The sequence below is a fragment of the Anser brachyrhynchus genome (assembly GCF_964034855.1).
Source record: "Anser brachyrhynchus genome assembly, chromosome: 4".
Lineage (NCBI taxonomy): Eukaryota > Metazoa > Chordata > Aves > Anseriformes > Anatidae > Anser > Anser brachyrhynchus.
This window is the reverse complement of record NC_137698.1, coordinates 63773375-63795470: the sequence shown is the minus strand read 5'-3', so window position 1 is coordinate 63795470 and position 22096 is coordinate 63773375. Positions and strand designations below refer to the sequence as shown.

Genomic DNA, 22096 nt, shown 5'->3' with positions numbered 1-22096 from the left:
TGATGGGTTGCAGGAATGCACACAGATTTTTCTCCACTGAAACGGGGTGGAGACATGATATTAAAGCACTGTAACTCAATTTCATGTCTGACTACATATAAAGAATTGAACTTACATGGCTTGAAGAGAGTTTCACACTGTCAGGAAGGCTATGATCTTCCTTAGGCAACAGATACTTTTCCAAAAGGCAGAATGTGTTCAGCATTTCTCTGCTCTAAGGCTTTGCATACACATAAGTGTTACACTGCCCATTTTAACTATACCTGTACAGTTAAAATGCACTCATTTTAACTATCTTTGTGTAGTTAAATGGTACATCTGGTTTTGTGTATTGCAGTTATGCTGGTATTAGCATAGCCATAGTGACATGGTTACATCTATACAGAAAAGGGACTGCTTCACCATTATCAGGCATCTTCAGCCCTGTGTAATTACATCCCCACTTGTGCATTGTAGCTGTTGTCAAAGTAGTTGGACCAGCATAAAGAAAAAACTATTTGTTGATTAAGGAAGGTCATTCTGGAACAATCGGTGGTACCTTTCAGGTGGCATGTAATCTAGCTTTCTCAGCCATAACCTGATACATTTATAAGCCTCTTTATGGGTAAGGAAAGTGCAAATGAGAAGCTGTTTCACCTGCAAGCAGCAGGCAGTATCATTCTATTACAAATGCAGGCAAAATATGTGGAAGGTAGCAGAGAAAAGACAGCTAAAAGAGAGACTTTGCCCTCCAAAATGCAGAAATGACTCACCTCCACAGAGCGCATCATTATGAGATGAACTATCTCTACAAGAAAGTGCTGACCTAGTGTGGGAAACAAAAAATGTCTCTTACTTGATTCCTGAAATTCTACTTGTTTCAGGAATTATATGTTGACAGCTTAAGTTTTTGCCTGCATTGAAATAGCTGGCAGGTTTTTACTGTTCAGAAACTAAGTCCAAATATTCATTTAGATTAAAGATCTAAAACAGCTATTAACTTGTTGAAAATATGTGAAAAGCAGATTCACACTGCTGCTCTTTACTTCCAGGACAACATCTAGTGGGGTTTTTTTTGTTTGTTTGTTTGAAGCCATGCATCTGTGCTTGAAGACTGTAGACCTGTGTGGTGTTGGTATAATGTATAGGATTTTTAAAATAGCGTGGTTGTCTATTGCATGCACTTGACTCTAGTGCCAAGACTAACTGGTTTTGAAGTACACCAGTGAAACAGACATTGTGACCATCAACTTTTTTCCCATTACTATACTGTAAAGGCCATTAGGATAATGACAAGCATCCCAGAAGAGCACTGAAAAATTTCCATGCCAACACACTTTGTCCAGAAGCCTCGTGTGCACTGCTCTGAATTGCAGCAGGATCAGGCTCCCCACTGCAGCTTTATTGACCCAGCCAACTACTGACAAGCAGTGTGGTTGAGGAAGTGACCCTTTTCCAGCTTCTAGAGCTTCCTCTTCTCTCCAATGAGCAGAAGAAAATTTATGAAGGAAGCACCCAAGCTCCAGAAAATCCTGTAGGTGCTTTGGGGAAGAGAAGAATCAGCTGGGGCTTCAGAGTCAAGCAAAGAGAAAGGGGTAGGGTGGTCACCAAAGAGTCCATAGACTACACATGTGCAGATGCGAAGCTGCATCCAGTGTTCCTCTGAAAAAGTGAACTTTTCTTTCCACCCCTGTGACATCTATCAGTGTACAAAGACCAACAGAAATGACTAGGGAGTCAGACTTACAGGTTTGAAGATACTCTGGCAGCAGGACAGGCAGCAGAAACATGATAAGAAACTGGCAGAGTGATGATAAGAAAGGGACAATGTAGATTAATGATGCTGTCTTGAGAAGGATCCGTGTGAAGGAAGCTGAGGAAGTAGGAACCTCTCTGAACATCAGCTGATGAGGACTTCCTCTGATATTCTTCACATGTCCTTAGAGGCCAGGAAGGAAATGTCCAATAGCAACTAAAACCCATAAGAGATAAAAATGTGGCTTTATTAGGCTAACACTCAGGAACTGTCTTTCTATAAGATTTTATAGTGTAAGTTTCAAATATGGCAGGACGTTCTGCAAAATAAGGGAGTTGGGCAAATCAGCCACTTAAAGCATATCTTCATAACTTCTGTCACTTCGTGGAAAAGAGGAGGGGCTGGGGGGAGCAGGCTGTTCATCTAGTCCGGGTGGATCATCTCGGTAGATCATTTGGTGTCTGTGAGATCCAAATCATGGCCTATTTATTTTAAATTCCAATGAAGGGCTAATTAGTGCTAATTATACTAGCAGTGACGGTGACGTGGCCGTTCACACAAAGAACTTGGCAGAGACCAAACTCCACTTACACGTAGGTCAGCAAAAAGAAAGGAGAACACTGCACTTTGTCACATCTCATTTGGGTTGCCTTCAAAATGCTGAGCTAGAGGCAAAAGATACCACAGTTCATTTCCAATTCCCTGTCTAATCCTCTCACCCTTAATTTATTTTAAAAGTTTAATCAGAAGTTCATAAAGCTCAGATATAAATTTTTAAATTTAAAAAAAAAAAAAATTAAGCACCTGCAGGTAAGCTTTTTAAGAACTCACGGCAAGTCCAAGTTTCATTATGAATAGGGAGTTTAGCAGTTCACTTTTCTGCAAATGTTACAGTGATAAAATGTAACTTTCATTCCCTCACTGTTGCTTCAGGGATATGTCATTTATGGAAAATAAATAGAAGACTTCTATCACAAAGAAACCATGCTACATTCAGGGTCAATGAAAATCTGTACCTCACTCTGGAGTTTCTAGCAGCATAGCAATAACTTTGCTGCAGAAATTGTCACTAACTGCTAGAAGCCTTTATACAAATAATGAAAGTACTCGTACCTATTTTTAGTACACAAATAATGTAATATTTGCAGAAGCAGAAACCTGACTAAATGTGGGGTTTACAATTTACCGTGGGTTGATGTAATTGATGATATTAATATTCTTTAAATAAGTCAGCAAGCTGGTGATTGTGGATTGCTGTAATGTTCTTGGATTTCCAGAAGTCAAAGTGTTTTGACAAGTTCTCTCTCTGAAGGCTCTTAAAGAAACTATGTTATCATAAGGATGAAAATTCTTTAGTAGATTAATGGTTTGTTGAAGCGTAGTAATAAATTGTTTTCACCATGGGAGAGAAGTGATCAGGGATCTGCACTTGAACTTATTCTCTTCAGTACATTCATAAATGATCTGGAAAAGAGGATTAATAATGAGATGGCAAAGTTCGCTGATGATGCAAATTACTTAGAACAGTCAATACTTCAAAAGGTGTTGTTATGCTGAACACTGAGTGATTCAGTAACAAAAAAGCACACATCGTTTAATGTCGACAGACACAAAGTAATACACATAGGGGAAAAAAAATACCCTAATTGCACATGCACAGTGATAAATTATAAATAAATTATCACTCCAGGAAGAATCCTGGACTCCTTGTTGAGATCTCTCTGCAAATATCTGTCCAGTGCTTTCTGGCAGACAGAAAATGCAAGCAAAAGGTTACAACCGTTACAGGAGGGGGAAAAAAAAAAAAGGCAAAACCCAAAAATATTGCACCACTGTATAAAACCAGTCTGCACCCACATCCAAAACACTGCACGTAGTTCTGACAGACCCATGTCCAAAGGTTTACTAGAAGTAGGGATAGCATATGCTGGATCACAAGGATGAACAGCAGCATAAGCCTGTAACTGTATGAGGCTGGATGAAAGTTATTTTCTACTTGGGAAAAAAAAAAAAAAAAGATAACTAAGAGGAAATATAACAATGGTATATAAAATTGAGAACAGCACAGAGATAGTAAGTAAGGAACAAATTGTTCTCTGTTTCTTGTGTCATAAGACCTAAACTGCAAATAGTGCAGTTTAAATCAAAGAGAAATATTTTTTTTTCACAAATTTCAGAGCCACGCTGTATAGTTTATGGCTATGAGAATGTTGTGGATAACAAAAATATAAGTGGGTTTAATAAATAATTAGAAAAATCTATAGAGAAAGGATTCAGAAAGGGCTATTAAATATATAATGCACTTAAATCTACAGTTCAAGGACTATGTGCATTGCACACAGCTGGAAATTGGGGAAAGCATCACTCCATGCTTGCACTGTTCCTATCTTCACCCCTCAGAAACAGTTAAGAGACAGTATCCTGCTCTAATTTAGCGTGTCCATTCTTATGCTATTATTTAGACCCAAAAGCCACAAGTTTTATGATCTAATTGTATCTGCCTTCAAGAAACAACTTAAATTTGGCTTCTATTTTCAGCACCAGGCAGAAAAGCCATTAATTCTCTTTTGCAATATGTAAGGGCTGAACAACGCTGAAAAAAGTATTAACTCCTTCCTCCAGTAAGCATATTTTGTAGTGCCGCATGCGTCCTTTCTGAATGCAGAACAAACTCCACTCCCTACTTAATCTTCTTCATCTGACAGTGTATCCAATTGATCTCTCTTTTTTTATTATATTTATTATAGTTTACTTTACCGATTTTTGCATATACACCAAGCTTTTGCATTGTTAGACAACTGAAAATATATTAAATTTAATCTTAAGTCACATTGCATTGTATTTATAAATAATATATCCAACTCTTTCATGTTCTCTAGTACCATTTTATTTTCTGAAGTGAATTCTATTCACCTGTGTATATCCAAACATTTCAGAGCATGAAAGGTACAAATCATTTGCAGGTTAGGTGTCATACAAACATATATATTTTCAAAATCATACTCACCAAGCTATCAATATGAACAATTATATTGATCTGTTTCATGGAAACAATAGTTTCTATGGCTATGAAAACAATGTTTTAATCATAAAACCAGTAGTTAGATTAGCACATGAAGCTGCATTTAAAAATTAGTCTAGGTGCCTAAGATAGGACTGCACCTTAGCACTAATGAGAACACAAGGTGTGCAAAACCAGCCTCGTCTGTGACTCTTCCCTAAGCAAACTTATGCACAAATTAAACCGGAGAGAGAACAAGAGTTATAGATAATGACTGAGCTTTTTAATAGAGTTTATATGCTTCACTTCCACAGCATTTTAATGAAATTTGAATGCCTAATTCTTCTGGGTTCTTCTAAAAATCCCAGTCTGCATCACCAGATGCATAAACTATGACTGAATGCTTGCGTTTAGCATTTTCTAGTCACAGCACAGATGAACCACATTCCATATAAATTACAAGATGCATCGACAACAACTGAGTAAAGCACAGGAAGGCCTGGATTAACCCAAAATACAAGAGGTGATTTGCAAAAACTGCACTTCCTGGCTGGCCTCAGAACATAGAAAGCAAGGAAATCATTCTCAGAAGGCTGGTTCGCAAAATAAGCCAAAATTCCATTTTCAGAAACTCTAGAGCCTTTTATATTGACTTTTACAGCGATAAGAACAGTGATGCAAAAAATGTGCATTATCCTTCTTCGTTTCTTTGTATCAATGAATCCAAGATGATTCAGCAAAGCTTGTGCAGATACGTGTGTTCTACACAGGGCAGAAGCTCTGTGAGCAGTAAAGGGCAAGAGGAACATTGAGTAGGAAGCCTTGCGGAGCAGCAGTCCTTCAGAGATGCTGAGCTCCAAGAGCTCCAGGAGCGCTGACACAGGAACGTAAAAGCCAATTCAGGCTGACCCAGTCTGAATAAACAACCTCAAAGACAGAGCTTCTTAGACACCTTAGAAATAAAATGCTCCTTTTAACTTCTGTATATTCTGTAGAGCGTGGGATGGGGAGGGTGATTTTTAGGATTGGAGGCTGTTACTACGATGGATACAGATGCTAAACATGAGTGCTACACAGCGCCCAAGCCTGATTTTTTTTTCTTTATTCTTTTCAGCAGGTCTATTTGTTGAGGGACGGATTCTGATTGTTTAAATCAACACAGTGTTAGCACGCTCTGCTTCTTCATTTTGATAATTAATGGCAAGCTTCTCAAATGGTTGCAGAAAGTATTCCTAGGTAGATTTTTTTTTTTAGCATGGCTTCCTGAGGAAATGAAGCTTGCGTGCATTATTCTATCTCTCTGTCAAGTCTGTTCAGCTTCAACCAAATTGAATTGAGTAGACATTTTTAAAACAGTAAGATCTTAAAACAGACTTGTACAACGTTTAGCACATCACAGAATGTAGCTCCCAAAGTCATTAATTTTTGTTGCTCACAGAGGAGAAAGGCAGTCAATTAGGTTCAGCTGGAAGTGGCTGCTGACCATACTGGACATGTACCAGTTGTAGCTAGGATGCCTGCATCTCCTCCACAGCATCTGCTGGGTCATTCCTGGTCATTAGGCCAAGCTACGGTAGCTAAAAGCCTTAGGGAAAACTAGGCATAACACCATGGTGAAGGAACTAAGGGGATGTAAGGAATCTTACTGTGAGGACACAGAAAGATTGGAACGTATCATGATGGAGTGCGCTTCAGTGTGAAGAACATGGGTATACCACACCTCAGGAGATAAAAAGCGAAAGCAAACCACTCCTCAGCAGTTCCACCATTCGAGGAAGTGTCTGGATCTATTGGGTTTTCCCCTTCATCTCTCTCAACCTGTCTATCTCCAGGTTTCCAGACAGACTTGCTTTAGCTTGCAGCTCATGTGTACAAATCCCTGCGCAAGCACAACAAGCTACAGATAGGTATTCAGCGACCTATTAGAAGGTGGGTACAGCATGAGCCAACGACATGTGGTTAACCATATATATATCATAAGGCAACGTTATATGTGATGCAAATCAATGACGTGATAAACTGTATGATAGACAAAGTAAGGTGCCTTCCTCGATACGCCAACGCGTATATTTACACGTGCAGGTGCCAATTCCACTTGCACACAACAAATAGCAATTGCAAACGCGACCCTCCGTTGGTCCCACAAATGACAAAAGAATACATGATGGCTCATGTAAGACAGAGGCTGCCTTTTCTTCACAGGCTTAAGGAGAAAATATGATGTTGATGAAACTGCAGGTCTCTTTTCACAACCTAGTGGGATGATAATAGGTGTCTGCTGACAGCCTCAGCTTCCCTTATGGAAAGAAGGATATTGTGAAGCAAGCAAGTACTTTTACCCAAGTGCAACAGGGACTGGTGTAAGAGGAGAGCTGCCTGTCAGCATGCTCACCAGGCAGGACACTGACAGACCAGTCTGCCTGTCAGGAGATGATGGTGTTTGCCTGGCTTCCACTAACAGCTTGAAATCCCTCTTTCAGCTCACCACTGTTTGTAACGCAACTGAACCAAAACAATAAGAACAACTATTGCATCCTCCCTCTCCAGCATGGTGTACGACCTGTACTATTACTAAGATTTCTTATTTTTGCCTTGGAAGGACAGGGTTTTTTAAACAAAAGGCAGAGAGCACTGCAGGAAAAAAAAAAAAAATCAGAACTGAGAGGCAACGCTGCTGCAAGCACAACAAACCCTTTGTTAGCTGTTCCACACTGCCAGTAAATAGGCACTTGAGCTGCGTGTGTGGCAGCCCTGCAACTCCATCAAGCATCCAGACTAGAAACAGCCAGTTTTGAAAAAAAAAAAAAAAAAAAAAGAATGGTATTTGTCACCTATAACTCTTATTGCAGCAAAACGAAGCTGACAGGATCTTTATAAATCAGTTGAATTTAAAGCAGAACAGGCAACCTGCTATCTTGTATGTGATATAACACCTTGCCCATTTACCACTGTATTCTCCAGTGAGTTGGGTTATGCAAAAAAACAAACAAAACAAAACAAAACAAAAGCCTCAGCCTTGAAGAAATTAGGCTAATATGAACACCAAAAAACCCTGTGATGCCTCTGCTCCAGGCTCTAGTAATGCTAGTGGGTTGATTATATGATTACATGAGATACGCCCAAATGATCATAATTACAAATGCAGATATGCCTATATGTCATAATGAAGAGAAAAGCAAGAAGACCTCAGAGTCCTTGTTACCCTGACTTTGGGAAGAAACAGCCTTACTACTAGCAGCTCTCCAAAAGAGAGGATTCCTCTTCGCACAGAGAACTGGCCCCGTCTCTCCAAGGTTTCATTACCAGCTATGCCTGTCTCCAATGCTTCAGAGCAACATGAAATTAAAAAATCCAGAATTAACCTGGGCAATCGGCCAGCTGTAGCCTTGAATCATGAGACCTTGTTTTTTAAGTCATTGTCTTGATGCAGAGCCGAGCGTGCGGAACATGTTGAGGGCAGTGAGAGCTTTCTGTTCTCTTCCACAGCTTATGAAAGAAGGGAGTGACAAAGAACAAATATAAATTTGCAGATGTACGGATTGCACTGTAGAAATGACCTCCACAGCCATCCACACAGATACTCTACACTCACAAGCCTGTTCCCAGAGTCAGATTAAAGTGTATCCAATTGGATTAAATTCCTAGCAATGGCAAGCTTACCACCTACCTACACTGGGAAATTATTCCTACGTGTAATCACCCTCACTGCATCTTTATAGTGATTGAATTTTTCAAGCTTTGATTTCCAGCCATTGAATCTGTTCTGTCTCTTTCTGCAAGACTGAAATCTATACTTGATTTAGTTGTTCTTTTGTTCCTAATACATTTGTAACGTCTTCTTATTGTCTGAAGCTCTACTGGCCACTACTAATTCCTTATTGCCTTTATCTTCTCCAAAAGTCTTTTACGTTTTGTAGATTTAATTTTCATTCCCAGTTATGTCCCCCTTTTCCATATTTAACATATTGATTTCTTGTTTAATTATCACCTTTCTGCCTTCTTTACTAGACTAGCTTTCCTCTCCAAGGTAACTTACTTGTGTGCTCATTAAAGCATAGCCTTAAGAATACCCAGCAGGATTTCCTTGAGAAGTCTCATTTTCCATTAAAATTTCCCCTTTTAGCACTCAGTTATGGAAACAAGATGTTCCAAAGATCTGGTCGATTTTATGTTGCACATAATACTGCCTGCTGCCAAAATCTGTTTCCACAAAGCAAAGGGTACTGCAGTACCTGTGGGTGCTGGTGATCAGCAGCTGATACTGCTCTGTGCATCAGAAAGCAGCCCAATACAGATTTATCTCATGCTCAGAGCAGAAACCTCCATCTAATGGTATCTTTTAGATTTTCCTAAGATTTAGAAAATTTAAGGTGTTTACCTTCCCCATGATGTTCAGAACAAATCCTCATTTTGGATTTACTGATGGTAAGGCATATTTGCAGACAAGTCCTAAAAAGCAGTGCTCTCCGTTCTGACAGAATTGGCACCCTGCATGCCTGTAGCACATGCCCGCCAGCCATGCTTTTGGCTTTGCTGCTGGTAAAATGGAGGGAAATTTGTGCCATTTTCATGCTAAGCTACAAATTCCAAATTAATGAGTTTCATGTGAAATTTTGAAGATATTACATTTTTTTGGAGATGATCTTAAAAATATACTATGGTCATATTATTTCCTCCAACATACTAATCAAATTAAAATTCTTTGTTTTTCATGTATTGATATCTGCAAGTGCAATGTAATGTGGAGGAGTCAACTGCACACGTTTTATTGTGCAAGGAAACTGCCAGCGTTAATGGTGTTGTTTGCTGTTGGTGTGTTTTGTTGTTGTTGTTGTTGTTTGTTTGTTTATTCTGGCACCTGGGTTCCAAAATACAACAAAAGTAGCAACAAATATTGATCAACTTTTTATTGCCCAGTACATAAAACATTATACCCAAGTAGCTTTTGTTAAAGAAGTGCAGCATTTGAAAATATTTTCAGGTATTTCCTGGCTCCACTAAGACAAAACAAATAGATTTCTTATCTCACAAAACATACTATATTGTATAGGTGAAGCTATATGAGGTACGAAAAGAATAAAGAGGCCCAAGTACCACTATGTTCAAAGCAAACAGTACTACAATAAGTACCTTTTTTAATTAAATTCAGGTAGCCCCTACTTACTCACCAGCACTACCAAGATGGAAGCATTCAAGTCATGACTAATCACCTCACTCCAGGCAAGTTCATTCACATCAAAGGAAAGACACCTAACGCAAAGACATCGTACGTCATAAAGGTCACACCAGAGCTGGGTGCAGTTTATTCTCAATCGTTTGGGGGAATTTCTCTGGACTTTTGCATTTCTGAAGTAAAAAAAGAAGAAGAGAGAGTGCACAGGTGACAAGTAAGCAGAGGTTAACTGAGGAGGTACGACACTTGCAACTCCTCGCCTGAGAAACATCAAAAGTATATTAAACATGAATATTACCGTGGCAACAGGAAAGTTTGAAGGAACCCTGGAATATGTCACGGCTTGCTCCAGCCTCCTCCCGAGGGCAGCGCTCAGGGTTGTGAGCAACATGGGTCCAACTCTTGTAAAGACATCAGGAACTGAACCCAGGTGTCCCAAGCTGCGGGTGAGCGCTGAAGTCACTGGGCTTTAGGGTAAACTAAGGAGAGCACCTCCCTTCTCTGCATGAAGTTTCGTGACCTTCTGTGCTTTGGTTTCATTATACGTGCTCAAAAGTGAAACCATATTTTGGGGGTTAAAAGGAGGTGTTCTTCTGACAGAAAATAAACCTTGCAGGAAGCTGCACAAGGACAAACGGATCTAGGGCAGCATTATCCCAGGCAGTAGTGGTGGTTGGGTCTGACTGGCTGGGGTGTGGGAGCAGAAATGTCCCCAGGAGCGCTGGCGGATTGCGAGCTGAACACGAGCAGGCCCCATGCTCCCGCAGCGATGAAGGCAGACTGTGGGCTGCCTCGCTAGGCCTGCAGGAGGATGTGGCCATACCGTTCTACCCAGCACTTGCTAGGGCACATCTGTGTTCAGCCATGGTCCATCCAGCTCCAAAGAAATATTAAAAAAAAATAAATCAGACAGCCCCTCAGACAGCTGAGGGGGGAACACAGTCTTCCAACAATTAAAACGTTGTAGGAAGATGGAGATTCTGACAGAACAAGAAGCAATAGGCACAAGCTGCTTCAGGGGAAAATCCATCCAGGTATAAGGCAAAAACCTTCACCATGAGAGCAGCTGAACATTGGGACAGGTTGCCCAGAGAAGCGCGGACACCTTCCTCCCTGGCAGTCCCTGGTCTTGGCAGGCCCCTGAGCATCTCTTCAAACCCTTGGAGCAGATGACCTCCAGAGCTCCCTTCCAGCATAGGCTTTACTACGATTCTCTAACTATCAAGTTTTTGTTCTCACTAGGAAATAATAAATAAATAAATACCCATTGCTATTAGAAATATATCATTTTTAGTTAGGGCTCCAAACTGCAAAGCAGACTTGTTGTGTAGTTTTATTCCAGTTCTGTTGATGTGTTATCTCTCTCTCAATTCACTCTCACTGAGGACTTTCAAAGATATTGTTATAAACATTGTAGGTAAATGCAATTAGAGACAATTAGCTGATTTTTGATATTGTTTATGTTATGCCTTGACTTGGTGATAGTTGTAGGCATTTATCCAATGCTATCCTATTTATTTACAAAGAATGTACACTATGTACTGTTTCCCTGAACACAGTAGGGAGCAAACAGCAGGAGACGGTTTCTTTGCTCACAATTTCAAGCACCTCTCATTTTTTACTCAGGGTCATGTTGCAAGTAGTCCTCAGGCTGATGGACTTCCTCATTCCCTTTTGTGTGCACTTCTGGAGTGCTTCTGCCCCTCACACAGACCCCAGCACAACCACTATAAATTCGATCCCATTATTTTCAGGACATCAAAAAATTCTTCAGATCATCTAGCTGAGGCATTACCATGACTAGCACACAGTTTGCTCAGCAGAGAACAGTTGAGGACTGGAAACTATTACTAAGTACATGGAAATTTAAATATTTTTTTTCATTTTGCTTGCACAGCAGGCCTAAAGCAGCTTCAGAGTGACAGGATACAACTGCAAAACCATATATTTATATGCTTTTAAAGCACTTACCTAACCATTGCATGACAGTGATTACAATGTCAGCACTATGCAAAAATCTCTGTACTCTAATTACAAAACGGATAACTTACAGAGTTCTACTCATAGTCAAAATCAGACCCGTCTTTCATTTGCATTGTTCCAAGACTGAGCTCACTGGAAAGACTTTTTGGACTAATTCTATTCATAGTCTTAGGCAAATATATTGGGACATGCTTTGAAGAAAACAAAAAATCAGTGCCAGGAAATTTTACAGGTAAAAAATTGTCAAAGTAGGAAATAAAAAAGGTAAAGCCAAACTACCCTCGTAACCTGCATCACTTTAATTCATGTCCATGTCACAAATGTATATGTTATCAATGATAAAAAATTGGTTATATATGTTGGAACAAAAAGTAAACAATTTATAAATTTGGAGATTGTATCTTCAACCCACAAAGAAATTTTAGCAGATAAACTAAATATGAAGCAGGAAGGAAGCCCTACCATTGTATGCAATGCTAGCCAGGGCAAAAACAAACATTCAGGTTATCACAGCAAGACGCCACATTTGTGTGACCCTCTAACCAGCTTGCCTTGGGAAAGAATAACATCCAATGGAATACCTTACGTGGCATTGCTCATTATAAAAGGCTTGTGACAAGACACATGAAAAATGAAAATTTTGATAGATGCAATATACTTGTCCTTATTTCTTCCTCCATGCTTCAAAAACAGAAAGAGGAGAGCACATTTTTGTTCTGCTCCTGCTGTAATTCTCTCATTAGTAATAACCGTTGTGGCCACATACAGCCCTGATGTCCTTAATTAAGAAGGTTGTTTGTAAACTTGAAAGAAACTACAGGGAAAACTGGTGATATGGAAATCTTCCCTTACGGTTAGAAACCAAAGCAGCACAATGAAATTTGCTTAACAACAAAAGAGGGCCGAGATGCCTTGATCCCAGCCTGTAAGTATTTTCATTGAATGATGTCCAGCGCTAAAGGCTTTTTTAATCCTGGAAAGATTCAACAAAGGAATTTGAATCCAAAATCAGACCACAAATAAAACACTTTACCTGAGTAGCGAGTGCTGGTATAGATGTGGTAGACTCTTTGTTCTCTGAACTCTTTAAATATGAACCAGATATCTTTTTAATGAAGCTCACCTTGAAATAATGGTCTTCAAGGAACAATGTCAAGGCAATGCTCTGTGGTCAATATTAAGGTTGGGCTGGCTTAGGTCACCAAAATTATTGGGCTCTTCTTGTCTTAAACGTCTCTGAAACAATTACATTGAGACATGCTTGTAATTCACTCCAAGCACATTCTGTAAATAACTATTTAAGTTTTTCTACTCCCCTACCAACATACTGAAAGTTATTTTCTTGTAAATGGGTAATTTTTGTAAAGAAGACTTTGAATACTGTTCTGGTACTCACATATTTAAGTAATTACAGTTTAACTGAGATGCAGGAAATATAGAAATTCAATGGCTAATCTGCTCAGCACTAGCTGCAGAAGACCTGCAGACACTAACAAGTATTCAAGTAATTCTCCAGTGTCATATCTGCCTGAAATCCTGGTTGCTTTTTATAAGAGCTAAGAATCCATAATATTCTACCAGTGTTTAGGTACTGGGTATATTAGTTTATGAGGCTGAGCGAAAAACAGACTTTGTTTATTAATTTTCACTAAACCCCTCACAAACTCAAACACGGGTGAGAGAATAAGAATGACAATGCACATGAATATTATCATGAAACGTATATATTTATTATTTTCCGATTTCCTCGGCACTTGACAGTCTACTTGATAACCATTGAATTTTCATTACTTCCATTGATTTGATCAAGTCCTTTTAGTTCGGAACATGAATAAGCTGAAAAGTGGAGAGACAAAATAAAATTCCCTTTCATAAAGCATTTGTCTTCATACAGAATTCACCAGCATAATTACACCACTCTAGTTGTGATGGTATAACTCCCCATGTGGACGCTTGTATTCTACAGGCATTCATACAAGATTAAAGTGTCCACAAGGTATAATTATATTACTGTTGTCTCTGTTTATATGGGGTAAATTTCCTCATATAAAGAAGACCTTTCAAAGTTGAAAAAAGGGGTTATTTGAAAAAAAAACCAAAAAAAAAAGAAAAAAGAAAAAAAAAGAAAAAGAAAAAAAGAGAGAGAAAGAAATAAAGACAAAGAAAGAAAGAATGAAAGAATGAAAAGCCCTTTCATTTCTTGATGTATAAAATTTATAAGCTTTTTTTTCTCTTCAGTTACAACACGCTACATAGGCATGCACAAAAAAAGATTACAAATAGGAAAACAAAACTTCCCTGGATGATTCACTTTGACTGACCTCCAGTCAAAGCACATTGAACCAAAATTATATCACAATTACTCAAGGAGATTTATCAAGGTTTGAGAATTTTTAAAGATCTAAGTAATTTTCCCTTTTAATATCATGGGTACAATTGATTTGTGGCATATGTGAATATCAATTCTGCAAAGTGGCTCCTGTAAACTATACTTAAATAGTAAACTGTTTTGTGCCACCGCATAAAAATGGATCTGGGCTCTCAATACCATAATGACAGAGGAAATGACATAATTACAGTAGATTTTCTGTTCTCTTTATAAAAGATGAACATAATAAGTCTGACTTTTCCCTGGTCTCTTCACCTTGTAGCTATGCAGTTAGAAGGTATGACTTCCAGTGCCAGAGATAGATTAAACTTGCAAAAAATCTAAACATACGCAGGTAGAGGAGTTAACAATTAAGTTACCCAAACAACCCTAGTTCTTCTTAGTAAAACACTGCATAAAGGGTTAAAAATGTAGTTTGAAGAAATACATTAAATTTAACTCCACATTCCCCTCAGGTTCTCATTATAGCAGAAAATTAAGGTTTCCTGGATGACTTTATGTATTTTCTTTTTTAGCATTTCATTTTATTGAAGTACATTATTTTCACTACATTTCCCAGGTTTCAATGATTCTTTTGTACTGCTAATGCACTCTAAAATATTTTAGCACAAATATTCTAATGCATTCATCTTTTTACATATTTCTTGGCATAATTTTCCTTGGATTTCTTTATTTTTTTAATTATTAAAAATGTTATAAATGAGACCAAGGAAAGAACCACAAGAATAATACAGTTTTATTAATCCAAATATACATGGTGAAAGAGGCATATTGGTTTTCTGTGTCTTTGTATCATCACAATAGCATGAATGGTAAAAAAAAGATGAAGCTAAAATTGATTCAAAATTGATCAGTAGATCAGAGAGATGTAAAGTATACGAGAGGACTTGAGAGTTCTTATTTCTGAGCCCTGCTAGCGTTAGACATATTTAGAAGGAGGAGGGAGACAGGCAGCAAAATAACTGAAAGCTTCACTATCAGTCACCCTGCACTGTTCAGAAATTCAACATAATAGCTTTAAGTAAATAAATACATAAAAAAATGAAAAGAAAAAAAAAAAATCCCAGGGGGCACATTCATTTGCTGTATGGCAGAGCTGAGTTCAAGCCTCTTCCTCATTGTGTGCAGGCCTTCCTTTTCCTCCTCCCAGAGGCATGGCCTCATCGCCCGGCCAGTCTCAACGTTAGTGCCATGGGTGCTGGAATATTTCGTAACAGACACTGCACACCCTCCAGAAACGGGAAGACGAGCATCCTTCCCTCAAGTGACCCAGCAGTTCAGACTGGTTGAGCTCTGATATCGCAATGGCCAGCCTTAGAGTTGTCGACCTCACCTCAGTGACTGGATATATAGTCATAATTAGTTACAATGATACGGTTAATAGCTTTCTTAATTTCAGTCCGTATTTCTTCAGTTCTAGCCTGTACATAAAAGTTTGATTAGTCCTACAGCGAATCTGAAGGATCTGTACCGCTAATTTCTAAGATAATTCCTAATTAAAGCAGCAAATTTCTTACCGAATCCATTGAAAATATTTTTTAGTGAAACAGTGGGTGTTCTTGTAAAATTGCTGAACATCCATCTTACATTCAAAGAGGAAATAAGGTCAAGTAGAAGACAATATATTTTCACATATACATCACATAGGCTGTCTTCGCTTTTAGCACAGCACAGATGCCATGGCTCAGAAGGGGAACATGCTCCCCTACAGCTTCCAGAGGTTTAATGAGCAAACTTTGGCAAATCTTCCCCTAGAAATTTAAAGCACTGACTTTTACAGTCTGCTGAGGTGCAAACATATACTCCTCCTGTTTAACAGGCTACGTGGTCTGTGCAGTCCCGCAGAGGGGCAGACCTCGCTTTCTTGATGCAGGTGCTGCAGGCTACCAACAGGATGCCATTCAGCATACACGAGCTCTGTTTCAAAACCTCCCTGCTCAAAAATTTCCAGACATCTCCTTGGGTCTCCTAGCTGGTCTCCTAAATACGGTCAGATCATGGTATGAAAGTCTTTGGAGCAGATTATTCCAACGCTGGAATCACCACGCAGTCGCTCGTAGCACGAGTCGGCTGTACCAATCTCTGGAGACCTATCCAAAGATGGTGAGATCAGGCCCTAAAATTTCAGAGGTAACACCACAGTATTCAGGCACATAAACACACACTGAACATTCACGCAATTAATAGAGCTGCCTCGTGCGTTCCTTACAGCAGATCCCAAACTTACCCCCCGAGCTGTGAACAACACCTTCATGTTTGGTAAATAGTGGCAGCTGTGTCTGAGCTGCACATAGGAAAGAAGCTGCGAAAACAGTGTTCTGACTACAGCGGTACACACGGCTGGACACGTTGTTCTTCTGCACACAGCAGATAGGAAAAAATCAGCAGTTAAACCTTAGCAATCTCTGTCCTAGGAATCATTTTGTTTTATGTCCTAGTAATATAGCCAAATTAACCGGACATATTATAAAGACTGTTAAAAATGCTATCTGATGCGTGAGTGAACCAGCAACAACACAAGCTTTAAAATCCGACATGCAATTTTGAGAATTAAACAGAGATTGACAGTATCTCTATTGTGTAGTGCCAACTTTTTGAACACTTAGCATTTGTCACGAAACATATGATGGTGTTGGCAAGTCCCCAGTTAGCACTGGTCCCCTTTGTGAGAGCCGCTGCCCAAACAAAGAACGAGATACGGTCCCATCCTCAACAAATGTGAAGTGTCTGCTTGCTCCACCGGGGAATTATTGCTCTCCTGGACGGGATGTGGAAAGCACACAGGCTTCTGCAGCACAGAATATAAGCTCTTCACAGTTTTGTAGGCTGTACACATGGAGCCTTTCTATCATTTTTCAGCAACTCGAGCTTATGTTCTATCTACAGACTTGCAGTACGATGAGATTGTCACAGTGTTTAAACCTTCAAACAATCTACGCTGCAAATCTGCCAGCCTCCTGTTCCTCAGAATGTTTCATCTCAGCTAAAAATGATCAGTTCAGAGGGATAAGAGCACCGAGGTGTGCAGCTGACTGCAATGCATTCCACCAGGCAGCCCTTATGAATTTTTTAGCTGAACTTTCTTCTGTCCTTGTTGTTCTTGCCAACCACATGCAGAACATTTTGGAGACAATAGCAGTTCCCCTGGGTTTTACATGCAGAAGCACTATTCAATTCCCAACAATTAAAAAAAATAAATCCTCCTAAGCTGAGTTTCATCTTATATTTTCCTTCATCTTAAATTAAAACTAATACCGAGAACTTGCACTGCACAGCTGAGAAGCTAGCAGAAATTGCCACATTCAATTAGGACAGCAGGAGCAGCAAACTAGAAATAGGATTTCTTTCACTTTAATTCACTAGTTGGTTGCCATAAATACTCTTCTGTAAAACACGGAATTCTGAATGCTCCACAGACATTATTTTCCTTTCATGAAGATGTTTGTTTACTTTGGCAGTGATTCTCTTGGGAGAAACTCTAATGACTTCCACTACCAAAAAAAAAAAAAATCCAAAACAAAAAAGAAACAGAAACTGCCACTAGCAAGCAAGAAAATATTAGTCTAATGTGCTGGTTAAACTCTGGGGCGAAAAGGAGAAAAAACAGAGTAAATCACTGGTTTGCATTCCTGTGAACAGAACCCATATCCTTCAAGTTCAGCAGGCAGCACAGCCCTCGTGGTGTAAGTAGGGCTTTGAATAATGAACAAATGCTGCCCGTCTCCCACGAATTTTAAGATTTTCTGCTTAAAAAAAAAAAAATGTATATATACATACGGGCATAGGAAAAACAGAACAAAGCCGACTACGTCAAACCTTGACATATTTATATTTGGCTGTTATATTTCCTTGACTGTTATATTTTCTCTCTACTTTAATTTCATTCTGATATACAGTGAACAAACAACAGTTTCTTTCCCATATTTGTTATATGTGGATGATTAATATTTTTTTTCTTTTAAAGAAAAAAAAAGCATTGGAAAAAATGTAAGCTACTGTGACTCAACAGACTGCTCATTGCTGGAAAAGACTTGCCCACCTCCTTAGTAAGAATGCATAACTATTATTTTCAGAGTTTAAAAAAATCAAGAGCAGAAAAAACAGTAAACAAAACCCATTGATATAAGTCTTTAGACATCTTTTTGCTGTGAAATGTCAAACCCCGTCATCTGTTTTTCTGTATGAACAACCTGCACTCCCAGACTGCTTTCCATGCTTCCATGGGAGGAAGAAGTCATTAACAAAAATCAGCTTTAAGGTTAAGAGGAAGCAGCTCTATCAGGAGTACGTTAGTCACGTATTTTCGTTACCAGTTAGAACAATGTGCTGTTCCTGGAGTGCACACGCAGGCCCATTTCAAAGCTTAAACAGGACAGCAGACCATGCTTCCCTGCTCAGAGGTGAGAGGGAGACAGACCTGCTAGCAGAGAGCCCTTGAGAACCCAGGACAGACAGAGCTACCTAAACACACAGCTTGGGGAAAGGAGCCCAGGAATAAAACAGAGAAGATGGAGAAAGGGAGAAGAAGAGGTAAAATAGTAAAGAGAAAAAAGAAAAAAACAACAATCGATATTTAAAAAAAAAAAAAGAGGGGGGATGTTCTTGTAGCTGCAGAGCCTTGGAAGAAGGGTCAAACAGCAGTAAATCACTGTAAGTGGTGAAAAGCCTGTAAATGTTGTGGGCTCTGGAAAGAAGAGCTTGTTGCATGACAAGCAGCCTAGGATTCTCTGTGCTGAGCCACTCCACAACAAAAAGGTCTTTTGAAGTTGGTATGAACTACCTGTAGCTATGTTTAATTTGACTATAACACACACACACGCACACACACACACAAAGCAGAAAAGCAGCTTTTAGTACTGGAATGAGAGCAAAGATAATTTTCACGTTAACATGTTATTTGCAGTCCATATTCAAAATCACAGCCACTGGGATCTTCCAAATAACTAATGGAAGGGAATCAGCAGCTCCTGGCAGCACAGTTATGTTATTTTTTTACATATTAGGCTCTTGATATTCTGGTGTTTGTGTTAATTTACAAAAAGAGGAAACACTGAAATAACTGTGCATTTACAAGGAAGTCTACATACCACAGTTAAAATTTTTGTCTGTTTCATGATTGATCATATATTCCCCAAAATTGTAACGTGCTTAGTGGCGTCTGATTAGAAAAAGGTATGGATTCTACCCCCAAGAACTTACTTACATTTTTAAAAGAAGCTAAACCCACAGACTGCTCAAAAGAAGGCAGCATGTCAGCACAATCCCTTTCAGCATTTAAAACTGCTAAAAGTTTGGAGCGTTTTTTTTTTTTGTTCAAGCAGAAAAAACAGAACGGTGAGCCAAAATTCTGTCTTGCATAATAATACCCTGCCTCTAACACTGGCCAATAGCAGGTGTTATTCTACTGGTTTTATGAAAAGGCAGGAGCTTAAGCCGTGCATGGTAATTTCTAGAGGAGGCGATAACCACTCAGGGGTAAAATTCAGAAGTACTGCCTTGATGATGCCTTCCACGTCACCTAAATTCCAGCCAGAAGAGGTGTTTTGGAACCCTAGCAGTTTATCAGCTTTTTCTTTACGCTTTGTGTTGTGTTGCTCGTTCCGTTTGGCACACAAAATTTCACGCACAGGGGATGATGCAGAACGCAGCAAGACAAAATCAGATGGTCATTGTCTGTACGGCACTGACAAACCCAGGAGGGCTGTCAGCCCCAGCCCTGCCACAGGCCTCCCAGGTGAAGTCAATGCCCGGCACGTTTGTTACAATGAGTACACAGGAGCAGGTTGATTAACGGCTGCAAGAAGCATAACTTAGGTATATTGGGTTTTACCGACCTGACAGCTTGTTTCGCAACACCTGTTTTTTCCAATTTACATGGTACGTACAGTGCTGTCGCACACGGCTTGGCACTCGGTGCTCCCGACGTCTGCTGTCTACTCAAAGCTCCTCATCTGAGATAAGTGGCTCCTCTCTAGCATCCCCAGATCATTCAGGTCAGGAGCTCTGCTCTTCGGGCCCAGGTACAGGGTCGCTTTCCAGTGACAATCGGGGAACACGGTGTCCGAGCGTCCCAGCATCCCCTAAGCTCTGGAAAAGCATGTCTCGCAAAACCCTGAGTAGCAAACAGTTGAGGTAACTGAAGGAAGGTTTACACATTTAGCCTGTTCTTACATATTAATTTAGGCTTCTGCTTTCACACGCTTCATTCCTTTCCTACTAGCCCAATCCAAAAATGATCTCAAACCTTCCCTGCAAAGAGGCAGCTAAAAAATAAGAAAGAAAGAAGGAATCGAGTGATTATAAGGGACAAAAAAAAATGAAAGCAACAGGGTGTGAATGGCAAATGGTCAAAAATAGGGAAGTGGAGAGGGAAAACAAAGGACAAAGCCCTTGGAAAACCAAGGACAGGGCCCATCACTTCTTGAAGAGAGTTGATCTAGTGGAGGAGAAGCTTGAATCTCTGGCCCTGGCATACACCAAGAACGAAGGGCTGCGGGGATCCTGTACCTGAGGCAGAAGGGACAGGAGTCCCAAGGACGCTTGGTTTGACTCAGCACAGCCACTCTTGTTTGTAGCAAGATTAAGAAGCCACACAACCAAGGAGCACCTCCAAACTCCTGGGTAAGATACAGCCTCAAAATTTTTCCTCAAAATCAGCAGAGAGAGATCAGGTTTCTCTCTCTAAAGGTACCTGCATTAGAGTAAGATGAATCATGCTTTGGTAGCACCTGTCTTTTGTTTGCAGATGAGCCAACTAATTCAGAGTGGATGCTTACTTTATACATACATAGTTAAAAAGTGATGAGATTCCCCCCACGAAACTTGTTTTAATAAACGTGCATGATCGGAGTAGATAGCTACCATGGTAGACATAGGGTGTCATAGAAGGTATGAGCGTTCTTGTCCACCAGCGGAGGTTTAGGTTGGAAATGAGGAGACATTTCTTCTCAGAAATAGCAGTCAGGCATTGGAATGGGTTGCCCAGGGAGGTGGTGGTGTCACCGTCCCTGGGGGTGTTCAAGGAAAGGTTGGATCTGGTGCTTAGGGACAAGATCTAGTGGGTGACATTGGTGGTAGGGGGATGGTTGGAGCAGGTGATCTTGAAGGTCTCTTCCAGCCTTAATGATTCTATGAGTTAAAAGCTCATGGACACCTCAATAACTATTCTGAATGAAGATTTTCTAGAATTTGGGCTCAATTTAAAGGTGAGGGGACAAAAACAATAGATAAACGAGTTCCTATGCACTTTCTAGCAATAGGCAGCTGGCTGCGGGAGAGAACAGCACAGAACTACTTCCACCCTGGTCAGATGCCAGCAAACGCCCCAGGTAGAGGACAGCTTCTGTTCAGGCTTGCACATAACCGAACATCAGGCGCATGACACAGAGGCAGAGGGAAGCTGGATCCTACCAGTTCTACAGCTCCCCAGAGCCATGTTTGTGAGGACCGGGCCATGAAGCAACTCGCTATTCAGAGCACAACCAGTACTCGGCCAGCAACATTTCCTTAGCATGCCATCATCGGCAGGGCCTCGGTCTGCACCCTACGTTTAGTTACATGGAAGACAGCTGCAGAGTTAGACTGGATGCCAACGTAATGAATAATGGTGGAGCATTAAGGGGAAATACAGCGAAGGAAAATATTTATCAGCTAGTCTTCTGCGCTGCGATTGTCTGTGTGTGGTAACCCTGCAAGGTGGCATGGATACCCAAATATACACCCCCACACAGACCCACGTTCACGTCAGAGATGAGCACACACACAGTATTTAATCTGCATTTTATTCACATAGAACAAGCCCACACCAATTTAAAA

General features: G+C 40.0%; 1 long non-coding RNA gene across 1 annotated transcript in view; it reads right to left on the bottom strand.

Annotated features, from left to right (window-relative positions):
* Window positions 1–19880, bottom strand: part of LOC308194806 — a 67341-nt gene extending 47461 nt beyond the window's left edge. The window contains exons 1-3 of the long non-coding RNA XR_013950880.1: window positions 13016–19880; window positions 9905–10082; window positions 1727–3199 (exon numbers count right to left, since the gene is read on the bottom strand). This is a non-coding gene — a long non-coding RNA (uncharacterized lncRNA). The remainder of the gene's footprint in view (window positions 1–1726; window positions 3200–9904; window positions 10083–13015) is intronic.
* Between the last annotated feature and the right edge of the window lie 2216 nt (window positions 19881–22096).